At 45.9% G+C, this 13,638-nt stretch overlaps 1 long non-coding RNA gene and 1 other non-coding gene across 2 annotated transcripts in view; one reads left to right on the top strand and one right to left on the bottom strand.

The window, feature by feature from the left end:
- The window catches only part of LOC144170269 (uncharacterized), a 210,431-nt gene that overhangs the window by 130,516 nt on the left and 66,277 nt on the right, over window positions 1-13,638 (top strand). The gene's annotated exons all lie outside the window — the stretch shown is intronic.
- Window positions 13,150-13,222, bottom strand: Trnas-gga (transfer RNA serine (anticodon GGA)). The gene has a single exon. It is a non-coding gene; the product is annotated as a tRNA-Ser (tRNA).

The following is a 13,638-nucleotide window of genomic DNA, read 5'->3' as shown; positions in this document are numbered from 1 at the left end:
GTATATTTGCTTTTCATAACTTCAGGGTATTCTTTTGTTTGCTTGTATTCCTCGTACTGCAACGTCTGAGCGTATTTTCCCATGTAATAAAGAAAAAAAAAAGGCCTGTGGCCAGGTGGTCTAAGCCGCTAGGTTACCGTTTTGCAAGGCGCAAGTTCGAATCCCCGAGGATGCATCTTTTTTTTTTTGTTGTTGATTTTTTTGTTTTCGGCTGATGTTTTCTAAATTGAGTTCACCATTTTTGGGCCGTTAAGTTCACTGTTCCACGAGCGACTTTGCAGAACGCGCGCAGACTGCCACTGACGCTCTAGCGAGTTCTCGTTAGCGTGCTGCTGCTTGCGGGCAGTGGGCACAGGCCTGAATCAGCACACCCTTGGCCCGGTGCGAACACGCTTTTTACGATAAAGGCATGAGTGAGGTAAGCTCCGAATATGAGGGAAAAGCGCATGGCATTTTAGCGTAATGGTGACGCGGAGGGCGTCATCCACTGCGTAGGCCTCGGCTAGTGATTTCTACGATTCCAAGCCGTCCTGGGAGGCTTATCTCAGGTATTTTACAGCCGACAACATGGCAGAAGGGCGGTACGGCGATTACTGAGATATCGAGAAGGCCCATCCAACGATGCCGTCGGATGTCAAACATGTTGTTTTACAGAACCGAAACCGAAACTTGTTTGAATGCTAACCTCGGACATCGTCCAATCATGGTGCCATCTCCTCGCAACATCACAGCTTTCGTTGGTGCGGCCGCCACAGACCGCGCATGGTAGTTTTTCTTCTTTCCCGCTTTATAAAATAATTAACGACTTATCAACCGGATAAACGATTAAAAGTGTGGTAATTTGAGCCAGTCTACGCAGTGTAACAAAACCGGGAGCTTGACAAATTCACTTCAGGGTCCCTTTAAGCTGAACCAGGTCATCTGGCATTGGCAACCGTTCAGGTGGTTCGCTTAGCGCCCTGTATACCTTAAGTATGTCGGCCATCCTCTGAATAAAATACTCTCTGGCGGGCCGCGCATTGGGATCGGAAGGCCTGTAATCCATCCTTGTGCGCCACAAGCTGTGCATGCTGGGCAACATAAACATGTCGAACGGCACGCCTCCTGTTCCACCTACAGATAGAAAACGGATCCCGAAAGGGTTTTGGGCAGGTCCTTTTTAATAGTATACGCTGCAGGATGTCCCAGTGAAATCTGCCGTCTGAGCAGTTCAGAAAAATGTGTTTCTGGTTTTAAGCATATGCGGCTGTTCAAGTTCCAAGCTATGTCTAATCATTCCTCTTGGAACAATGGCTTTACAGGAAGTGTGCCACTGTGGAGCTGAAAAAAGAAGCTTTTAACGGAGGCGCCCACGGGCATTCTCTTTACCGTCATAAGCACATCACCTTCCCTTTCCACTGCGTACATAGACCTGTATAGGGGAATGGGTAATATAACATCAATGAGGTCCTTATACAACTTTTTGCATGTTACACTGCTCAAGTGCTCTATCGAAAAGCGCACTCTCGAAAATTTGAACGCCCATACAACTTCGTGCAAGAAACCACACAGACTCGCTCGTCCACCGCCATACGAGGACACAACAAATTCAGGTATAAAATCACGAAGGCGCACTTGAATGACAGTCAGTATAAAGGGATTATCCTGATCCCTTAGCGTAGTGCGGGAAAGTTTGTGGGTCTGCGTGTTTTCCCGTTTTTGAAATTTCCTGCTTTTGTAGGCAACTGCTGCTGCCTCGAAGGATATGTCTGCATCCACAGCTCTTTAATCTAACGATACGGACCAACATGATTTACTCTTTAGTAACCCTTTAAAGGGGTCATAAATATAAAATACAGTTTTGTTTTATTCATAATGCTTGGTTTTTTTATGGTACCCTCAGGGATTGCCCTCCAGCAAACGATGCTTTATTCACTGATAAATATAACAACTAAAGTAAAAATTGCAATTCTCCTGCTGCTTCACATGTTTCGGGAGGTCAGCAGTGATGTATAAGACAGAGCTACCCAAACGGAGAGTTGATATGCTGACTCCATGTAGCTGCAATCCAACCGGAACCGGAAGTGAGGCTGACAAAGGAACATGCCCAAACGCTCTTGGTTGCCGTCGGCGCTGAAGCGACCGATGATAGCTTCAGCGCTTGGACACCGCTTCCGCGCTCAGTTTACTTCTGATCGGACCTGTGCGTGCTGTATTTTGCTAACATTCGTAGTGTCGTTTCTCGAAACATTAGGTATGACCCGACGAATATGATCACGTGTAGGTGGTAGTGTCGCTTATGCCAGCTGGCCGGTGTCGTGGCAGACATGCCCAGTGCAGCCGAAAATAGTCTGCACACGTGCGGTACTTCGTAGCGTTGGCCGGCGGCACTAGTTCTAAATACATGAGTGGTGCATATATGTTTGCGTGTGCGCTCGTAACTTGCATTGTTTACACCGTCATTCTGAATGCTGTGAAACGAACCCGCGCTGATTCTTAAGCGCAAATAGCTCGTTTTGCAAGCTTTTAATCCCTACTTAGAGTCGCGCTTGGTTTTGTAGGCCTGAGTAAATTGCACAAGCGTGCTGTAATGCGCCATAATTAGAGTGACGAAGAGGGAGAGTAGCTAATGGTTCGCCTGCCTATTCTCTGTTTTTATCGTTAAGGAGCTTATTTGAGTGAAGTTTGTATCAAATGTAGTACGAATGTTATTCCAATGACGTAATCCTTCAAATGGACAAACTTTTATTTCGTATCCACGGTCCCTTCAAGGCTGGTGCTCGTCGAGCCACGGGAGACGGTGCTAAGAGGCTCATGACGCGACGGGTCGCAGTCCGTGTGCCCGTCAGCTGTCGCACCGCGTAAAAAAGTAAGCTAAGTAAAGGTGTTGATGTGCTGTGGAATGCATATGTGCGGTTGAAGTGGATTCGGCCAGTTGTAAATAAGCGAAAAGAAACCCCAAAAACTAGGGGGTTGACAAGCACAAGCCAGCAAGTTTGCGACAAATGGAGCAGGCGAACTGCCTAGAACATCCATTTATCGTGTGGCAAAGCTACATCGGACTGCGCGTTGTATATATGGCCGTCTAAAGGAGCACCGAGCGGCGGTGTCATCGCTAGCCGTGGGCAGGCCACTTGGCTGATCGTTGTGGGCGCTGTAAGTTCGCTCTAGCATTTGATGCTACTCGGATGTAGGGCAGTGTATGACCAATTCAACAGAGAGATGAACGAGACATTTCACAGGCACGTAGAAGAAGTAGCTGTGGGAGAACGGCCTTAATCCCATTTTCTGAAAAAAAAAAGTGCGTTTTCGTGTGAAGGCCGAAGCACCACATGTAGCTCGGTGCGTGGATGTTATAGTCATCTGCGATAGCGCAATTTAATTCTTGCAAATGCCATCACTTTGTTTTGCGTGCGTTCTGTGTATAATTTTAGTTGAAGTCTAACGAGTGGCCTGTGCTTCTTGTTTTGTCCATGTATTTTTTCTGAGATGTAGGCATGTTTTCAAGTCAAAGCTATTTGAACCAACTCGCAGCGTTCACTACAGACAAAAAAAAAACTTTGTGGAGGTCTGCCTGCTGTGACCTGAAAACGCAGGCAACGCGCTGAATTGGTACTTGTATTCTATATCAGAAAAGCGGCGGCCGCTTTTCTGATGGAGGCGAAAAGCGAAAACGCCCGTGTGTACGAGATTTCGGTGCACGTTAAAGATCCCAAGGTGGTCAAAATTAATCCGGAGCCCTCCACTAAGGCGCGCCTCATCGCCTGCGTTGCGTCGACGCGTTAAACCCTACAATCAATCAATTATTCTATAAGCAGACAATAACAAATGAGGACCAGAAAGAACGAGAAATAAAAAAAAATTGCTAAAGAGAAACCAGTAAAAAAAGCGTCCCCGACAGGACCCGAACCGGCAATCTTCTGACCTGGAATCAGACGCCTTATCCATTAGGCCACGCGGACAACTGGTGCACCCATATAAATATAAATACCACAGAAAGTGAACGAGAACGCAGAATTGGTAAGGCATCCGAAATAAAATCGAAAGGCATGGGTAACGGTTACCGGATCACGACGAATCGGTTCGACAACGGTCCGACAATTTGCTGTTGATAATGCACGGTCAATGCCATTCGGCGCTTTTCGCTTTCACGCACCATCGACTTCGTAACTCCTTCCACACTTTCCTCTTGAGATCAGTCACAATAGAACACTATCAACACTCTCTCCGTGGTCGCAAGATGAGGAAAGGGATGAACGTCAATGCTGCAATGGCATGCTGCTGCTGCTAGCGCGAGCGCAGTGCATAGATGAGCAAACGAAATTCCATACTTTTGGCAGGCTGCACGGGATATGAAACAGCGACTTCCTAGTTCCCTCGTCGTTACTAAAGGTAGCGGTCACGCCGCTGCGCAAGGGCTAAGACACACACCAGAAATGTGCATACTTGTTGCATTTCACAATCTGCTTAAAAAGGTCGCACACCTGGAAAGTGTAACTACTTGACAAGTGTGACCCTCAAGACTGGCTCCAGTGGCTAAGCCGCTGGCTGCTGACCACAAGGATGCGGGTTTGACCACAGCTACCGTCGGTCGTTTTCTGATGTGGGCGAAAAAAAAGACCTCCTTGTGTAGAGATTTTAGATGCAGAGCATCTCATTCACTCGCCTTGTCCCTCCGGCGTCGTCGCGTCGGCGTTGTCCGCCCCTCCCCCATTCTCCTCGCCACGCCAGCTGCGCTCTCCGCCGCTCACCCCCTCTCCTCTCCGATAGCGAACACTCTCTCGCGAGGGGCATTGGGTTGGATTGGATTGGATTGGATTAAAGTGGATTGGATTGGATTGTGTTGCGTCATAGCCGCGGCACGTTGCGTCATAGCCGCGGCAGACGCGCTGGGGCCGGCGCATGTGCAGTACTCTCTCTTCCGCGGTTTCCTCTCCTTCGGGCGCGCTGCGCATATAACCGGTGTGCCGTTCTCCGGCGAAGCAACATCCACGCTTGGCTCAAACACCTAGAGTCCACGCCGCTTTACAAGTACGCCAACGTCGTCATCGACTGGGACCGGCTTACGCAGTCCCCTCAACGTTATGCGCGCTATAAAACGCGGTCCCTTCGCCGCTCCGCCTATGCGTCGCATCTACACAGGTGTTCCCGTGAGGGCAGGTGGGAGTTTTTGACGCACATTAAATATCTTCTGGTGATCTAAATAACTCTGTCTACCTGCGATATACGGTGTGCCTCATACCACAGGAACAGCTTCGGAGCATCAAACGGGCCAATATTTTTGACACGTATGTTTCGAAGGGAAGAGAAAAATATGTAAGGCACCTTACGTGGTTTTAAATTATTCCGCACAGAGTTCATACACGAATGTTTTCTAATCTGTTTTGCTACCTTAAGCCATCGAATAAGCAAAACACCAAAAAGAAGACTTTCTCTATACACATTTCATTTGTCCGACCTTTACATATCCAAACGTGTCATCTCTGCGAAGGCAGCGAGTGCCGTGGTGCCTGGTATAATCGTCAGTTTTTCTAGTCGCGCGTACGCACAAGTTAGTGTTGTGTTAGTGGGTACAAATAATAATAATATTAATAATCAATCAATCAATCAATCAGTCAATCAATCTCTTTATTATAGTGCCCAGGTACAGCCGTATCCTTTGTGCTGGCGCACTTAAGAAAAAGACAGACGACGACACAAATACATCCACGCGTGAGAAGAACAACAAAATACAAGCGAAGAAAAAAACTATAATGAAGAATAAAGGTCATTTAACAAAATCAATGATTTCGGCACACTAAAGTTTGAACAATCGCGAAACGATAAAACACAGTGTCATAAAAATTTGACAATACAGACGGGCAGATGCAGATATATATGAGTAGGAACAGTAACAAAGGCGAGCAACATAAACGAAAATAGGGCAATGAAAATAGAATTAAAACTGGTCGGAACCAAGTCGGGGAGAGACAGAAGTCAGAATAATAATAATAATAATAATAATAATAATAATAATAATAATAATCAATCAATCAATCAATCAATCAACCTTTATTTTCGGTGCCCAGGAACAACCCTAGGGTCTTGGTACTGGTACACCATATACAAATCGTACATAAAAACAAACTAAAATCAAGACAACACAACACACAAAACTGTATGCATGAAAGAAACAATAAAGTAAAGATAGTTACAGTAATCTCAGAAAGCAAAACAGCAAAAAAAAAGAAAAAAAGCAAAGAAAAGAAAAGAAACAGGAGACCTAGCGTTGCAAGCCATGACACTCGGACAGCGAAATGTTCAAGGCACGTGAAAAACAGGAAATACTCACTGAACATGACAGCGATAAGTTATACGCATAACACGAAGGTTTTATAACAAAATGTTCGGAAGTTTCAACTTTGAAAGAAGTTCAGCATTACAAGCACTGGCACTCAAACCTACAGAAATTCAAGCAACGCAAAACCAGGAAATGTGAAAAACAAACAAACAAGAACATGATTTGCCTAAAATAAATACAGCACATAAATTTGCAATGACTAAAGGCACTTAAGCTACAACAGTTTTCAAGTCGTTTGAGAACAAAGAAAAAGAGCTCTGAAATATATCAAGACGATCAGAATATTCATTATATGCACATTGTATTCTGCAGATGGACGAGCGTCTTCTACTTAAAGCATCTGTTCTAAAAGTTCGAAATGTTCGGAAAAGTTTGTTCGGCAAGTTGACATTGATAAGTGTAACCAAGTCGTCACACAAAATATCCCCATGAAGAAGTTTATAAAGAAAGATAATATCAGCTCGCATTCGTCGACACCGAAGGGAAGGAAGACTTTTCAGAAAAGGCACACTGCCGTTAGCGTCTTCTAGCACATGACGGAAGCGGTGCTTAAAGATAAAGAGGAACTTATTTTGAACTCTTTCGATACGGTCACTATTGGACTTGCAAGTTCCATTCCAAACAACAGAGCCGTATTCGAGAAGAGGTAGGCAGAGAGCCGAATACAACTTTAAAAAAGGAAGAGGACCTTTAAACTCTCTAGAATACCTGCAAACAGCACCCAGACATCGAAGAGAGCGACGGGTAATTTGTGTAACGTGGGAAGAGAAAGTCAGAGAAGAATCAAATAGTACTCCCAAGTCTCGAATTTCAGTCACCCTCGGCAATGCAGTGCTTGCAATTTTATAAGAGTATTGCAGCTGTTGAGTTTTTCTACTATAGGAGACAACTTTCGTTTTTGAGGGGTTCAAAATTAGGTCGTTTTTGGTGCACCAACGATGGAATGACGCAATATCAGCCTGAAGATAATTACAGTCATGAATATTGCGCACTTCTCTAAAGATTTTCATATCATCAGCATACAACAAAAAAGAAGAATTTTGAATTACAGAAGCAACATCGTTAATGAAAATGGAGAAAAGAAGGGGACCCAGAACAGATCCCTGGGGTACACCACTTGTTGCTTTGTACCTAAATGAAGTTTGACCGTTAACACTTACATAGCAATATCGCTGCTGGAGATAGCAACGTATAAGACCCACCAAAGAAGCGTGGACATCTAACAGAATGAGCTTGGCAAGCAATAACGAGTGGTTGACTACATCAAAGGCCTTGCTCATGTCACAGTAGACCACATCAAGCTGGCTTCTACCAAGGATTGCTGGGACAGCCTGCTCCATGAAGCACGCGAGGTTTGTGGAAGTTGAACGACCACGCATAAAGCCATGTTGATTAGGAATGAGGACGTGTTTAAGTGAGAAAGACAACACCATATGAAGAGATAACTCGAATAGTTTAGAGGCAGAACAAAGGAGCGAGACTGGCCTATAGTTTATGGCGTCAGTTTTTGGGCCTGACTTGAATACAGGGAATACGCGAGAGATTTTCCATGAGCGAGGGAACGTGCCAGACCGGAGACAGTTATTAAACATTGAAGTGAACACTGGAACGAATATGTTTGCATACGTTTTTAGAATGGCGCCAGGAATACCATCTGGTCCACAAGAAAGCGAGGGCTTTAGCCGCTTGATACTGGTCCGCACGATGTTCTCATCCAGTTGGAAACAACCAGAGTTACCGCCCTGGTGACAAGGGGCGCTACTGTTATCACTGCCACCGCTAATTCCAAAAAAAGAAGAAAACTGACGAGCAAAGCAGTCGGCCACCTCCGCAACCTCATTGCCGTTGGAGTCTAGTAAACGAATAGATTCTTTAGTTTTACTAGATCTTGAATGAATGTACTTCCAGAAGGCTCCCGGTTGATGGGTTGCTTTAGCTTCTACTGATGCCAGGTACGAAGCATGATCACGCTTGTGCAATATTTTGCATAAGGCACGTAGGCGCCGAAACTCCTGAGTGAACTGGTTCGCACCAGAGCGCTTCATCTTTCTATGCGCACGTTCTTTGAGTTTAAGGGCATCCCGCAATTCAGAAGAAAACCAGTGTGGGAATTTGAACTTCTTTGGTAAATATTGCGGGATGTATTTCTTCATACCCAAAAGTACAATCTCAGTAAAACGGTCAACTTGTTCATTGACATCAGGTTCGTCAATGACTGTCGACCAAGGGACAGCAGAAAAGTAATCATACAGCCCAACGTAATCTCCCCGGGCGAAAGCGTAGCGAGGTTGCGTGTTGCAGGAACTTACGGAATGGTGGAGCATTGTGGGAAGGGAACAGGAAATAGAAAGAGGAGGATGAAATCTGTCAGGTCTAACTAAAGGACAATCAGAGTGTGACACACTAACATCATCAAAATTCGAAAAACACAGGTCCAAAATGTTTCCACTGCAGTTTTCTATGTGATTATGCTGTGCCATGGAAGTGAAAGACGAAAAATCTAGTAATCTATTACCCTTCTGTTCAATGTGGTGGTTATGGTGGGAACAGGATAGATGGCTCCACTGAACGCCAGGAGCGTTAAAGTCTCCAAGAAGGAGGACCTTGCGGTTGCATTGAGTAATAAGCTCTTGTTCAATGGAGGAAACTAACTGATTGAATGCGTCAGGAGCTACATCAGGGGGAATGTAAAAAACCCCAACAAGAAGTTTTTCAGTTTTAGAGATAAGAATTTCAACCCATACAGACTCATCTGCATTCTGAATATCACTACAAAGCACACTCGGGAGAGATTTGTCGACGGCAAGAAGGACCCCACCCCCTTTTTGTTTGCTTCCCGTCAAGGCACGATCACTACGATATACATGGTAATTTTGAGGGAAATAATCGCTGGACAGAATATCAGGGCACAACCAAGTTTCAGAGATAGCTATTAACGGAAAACACGAAGCCAGAACATTACCAAAGAAGTCAGTTGCCTTGGTACGAAGACCGCGCACATTCTGATAAAACACATCCAAAGTACTAGTCATCATTGCGTTTCTTATGTGATGCGCTCAGAGCTGTGAAGCATGCCTTCGCGAAACATGCCTCGAAACTCCTTAAAGAGGCAGTCTTTCGGCCAAACAGCGGGGTCATTCAAGCGCTCGAAAAACTCTTCACTGACGGATATATAAAAGGATGCGTACGTGTCAAACTTCGTCTTCAGTCGTCGGCAGCTCAAGGACGAGACACCTAAAGTTGACAGATGGGCATTAAGGCTAGCAGAGGTGGTGGATGGGGAAAGCTTTGAGACGAACATAGCTTTGGGGCGCTTCGGCTGCGGAACGACTACGAGTCCACATGTGTCCGATGCACCTACACATGCCTGGCTACGGCGCTTCTTCTCAATAGTAGGAGGGTTACGATCAAGCACAGACACAGATTGCAGCGGGGAAAGTGGGGACGGAGTGGGAGGCAGTGTCGGAAAAGCCGAAGACACCGACTGCAGCGGAGCCGACGTAGCCGACGGCGACACTTCTTTGTAGACAACTTGCGTGAAAGAAGGCTTTTCCGAGCTGCGACGTACTTCATCCTGCAAGGCAGGGGGGCGACGAAGCAATTCGGCACGCAAGGAGCACACCTCCGCACGCAGGGAACTAACCACTTTCGCATAATGGGCGCGGTCTCCCTCCCTCTCTTGACGGAGGCGGTCGAAAGAGAGCGCGTTTTCCCGGCGCATGAGGTCGTTGTTCTCCCGCAGCCGGGCCACTTGGTCGCTGAGGAAAGAAATACCGTCCAGCGCGTCGATGAGGAGCGCGCGGAGACCGGCAGCTTCGGCGTCAAGGTCAACCGGCTGGGACGGCGGGGCCGGGGCCTTCTCGACGACGGGCGGCGAGTCTCGTCGAAGGGAGCAGGGGGAAGGAGCCCCGCTTGCGGACGTGCCGATGTCGTCGCCGGCTCCGCTAGGCCTAGCCGCCGCCTCAGCCGTTTCACAGATGTTGCACTTGAACGGCCGAGCGCCAGAACTCAGGAGTTGAAGCTCAGCGTCCGGCCACACAACACACTTCGCGTGCACGCGTTTGTTACAGGAAAGGCAGCGGAAAAACTTTTGTTTACCGTAAAAAACACAGGAGCATAGAATACAGCAATCCTTGCTGGGCGCCATCTTGCCGCAAGATGGCGGCAAGATGGCGGCAATAATAATAATAATAATAATAATAATAATAATAATAATAATAATAATAATAATAATAATAATAATAATAATAACAGATATAGAAGAGAAAACTGTGAACTTATGGTACGCAACTTAGTAAGAAACTGTACTCCGCAACCTTGCAGGCACTATGTATTTCTCCTTGGAAGAGAAAACAGCCCGAAGTAGATGGCACATGGATGAAAGGCAGGCCGGTCCCGCACTCACCCAGGGCTCATAATTTCTGTTTGTTCGGCTATTTTGGCTGTCTTTCAGTAGTGCCTTGTTTTTGTAGATGCATCTGCCGCGGTGGCTCAGTAACTAAGGCGTTGTGCTGCAGAGCACAAGGACGCAGGTTCGATTCCCGGCCGCGGCGGCCGCTTTTAGGATGGAGGCGAAAAGCAAAAACGCCTGTGTGTACGAGATTTCGGCGCACGTTAAAGATCCACAGGTGGTCAGAATTAATCCGGAGCCCTCCACTACGGCGTGCCTCATCGTCTGCTTTGCGTCGGCGCGTTAAACCCTACAATCAATCATTTGCGCTTTCACTGACTAGTCTAACTTGCTACAATACTGCTCCTGCTACTAGTTCTGGAGGGGAGTGCTACTGTCAGCAAACTAAAGAGCGTATTTCCAAAAATATATAATGTACCCCTCCGTTTAACGACGACGATGATTAAACGCGAAGCTTTCCTGTGATAGATTCCTTGGTTGGAAAATCCCCCACTGTGAGTATGCGCTAGTCTGACGGTATGCACCACTTCTCTTTAGAAGAACCGCAGAAACTATCGAGTATGCACTGCGCAGGCCTAACGTTTGAAGTCAGGGTCTACGGCGTGAATCGGTACCCGCTGCTTGGCATTCAGTGAGTACTTATTAAAGTAGGTGCCGGTTCAAGGTAGGTTTTAGTCCTCAAAATGTGACCTTAGCCTAACGTCTTAAACCTCAAAATGTGAGGTTAGGCCTAGCGTGCTGCAGCCAAGGGCTTTACCGCATGCAGAACTACGTCATTCTCATCGTACGTGGAGCTCTAGGTCTCGATTCTCGGCGTTCACCTCAGAACACGAGGTGACACTTATCTACGTCGCATCGCCGCACGCTTGCGTCCCCTCCTCCCTCTGCTGCACATCAACCTTTAGCGGAAGGGGCCTAACGGAGCTGTCGCCAAGCTTCACAGGGAAACGTTTTAATTTTTCTACACTCCACCCATGATCATCATCGACGTCAGAGGAAGTTGGCTTTCCTGCAGTGCGTTTTCGCGTACGGACATCATCAGTGAGAGGGCAAAAGCTTCGCTTTAAAAGTGGAATTCGTGCTTCATGCGTAAAATAACCTTTCCAGTCTGTAATACCATAATCTGTTACAAGATTCCGAAATGCAGTGGAAGGATCGAGGTCCGGAGTCAGGTGGAGAGGAGACGTACGTATTCACGGACATCTCAAAATGCATTCCAGGGGTCAAAGCAACGATGCATAGAATAGTCGTTGAGTAAAACCTTACTTTTAACCAAATTTTGGGTTACACGTTCCAATGGATGGCTGCTAACATCTTACTCTAATTGACCAAGAAAGAAAATTCATAGGTAGCATTTACGTGGCTGATGTAGGATATTGTTCAATATGCTAAAACTGATGCAAAAGTACAGCGCTGGTATTTAAGCATGTCCCCTGCTGATGTACGTGGGTGACGTGCCGGTGCGCAGGCCCAACTCTAGGCGTTTCACGGTGAGCCTGATGGGCCATTCGATCGAGAGAATTGAGCTTTCAATAACAAAAACTGAAACGGCAGAAACTATATCCCTGTTATTCTTATTAGTGGTGGTTTCATGTGGTTCATAGGATAACATAAATACTGGTCCGGAAAGTAGCTGGCAAATCGCCACTATGTATGTTTTGTTAACTTCTGGGCTCACAGTTGTCTTTAGGATGGCACAATCTTTATCGGGAAAACGTGGTATTTTGAACGAAACAGAATTGCATTTTGTTTTTACGGTCGCTTCAAACTACAGAACATATTTATAGTTTTTGTCGAACTGGAACTGAACCGGAATGAAATAAATTCACCCGAACACGAACCGTAACCGAACCGATGATTTTTTTAGTTTGACACATATATGTGCATTTATGTATGTAAATATATACATGTATATATATATATATATATATATCTATATATATATATATATATATATATATATATATATATATATATATATATATATATATATATATATATATATATATATATATATATATATATATATATATATATATATATATTGTAATGCGGACGAACGGTGCACAGTGCAGTCACAGTCGAACGGCTGTGCGCCATGAGCAATGGCTACGTAAGCGACATCGCTATTGCCAGGTGAACCACCAGCGTTGACGACGACGATGATGAGCCACAGTCTGCAGCATCGCCAGCGACGAGTGTGCCCGAGAGTACGAGAGTAACCTGGCTCCTCCTTGAATCTCGATTCCTACCTCTCCTTTGCTATTTCTGCTCTGAGCAATACACCCCATTGCCATTAGAACGTATATACGTATATATATATATATATATATATATATATATATATATATATATATATATATATATATATATATATATATATAATGCCCGCCAGGTGCCCGCCCGGTGAGAAAAAATGCCCGCCAGGTGGGATCCGAACCCACGACCTCCAGAATTCCGGTCTGGTGCGATAACCACTACGCTACCGGCGGGGCTATTTCCCCTCCACTTTCTGGGGTATTTATCTTAAGGTATTTTTGTTTCCTGTGCTTGGGGGTGGTAGCCAGCGCCACTCGGACTACTCGGGGGGAAGGGGACCTTCTTTTTAACCTCCGGGCCGTGACTCGAGTGTCTACGACATGTCAAGAGTGGTCGACCAGCGTTGAACCCTCCGAGGTTTTCTTGACTGCCAACCCTTATTTCTGTCTTTTATATATGTGTGCGTGTGCGTGTGTGTGTGTGTGTGTGTGTGTGTGTGCGTGTGTGTGTGTGTGTGCGTGCGTGTGTGTGTGCGTGTGCGTGTGCGTGTGCGTGTGCGTGTGTGTGTGTGTGTGTGTGTGTGTGTGTGTGTGTGTGTGTGTGTGTGTGTGTGTGTGTGTGTGTTGATTTGATTGATTGTAGGGTTTAA

Source organism: Haemaphysalis longicornis, unplaced genomic scaffold (assembly GCF_048455015.1).
Source record: "Haemaphysalis longicornis isolate Haplotype H1 unplaced genomic scaffold, Haemaphysalis longicornis Haplotype H1 scaffold_1, whole genome shotgun sequence".
In the NCBI taxonomy this organism is placed as follows: Eukaryota; Metazoa; Arthropoda; class Arachnida; order Ixodida; family Ixodidae; genus Haemaphysalis; species Haemaphysalis longicornis.
Note: the sequence above shows the minus strand (reverse complement) of the source record. Positions and strands in the feature narration are given on the sequence as shown.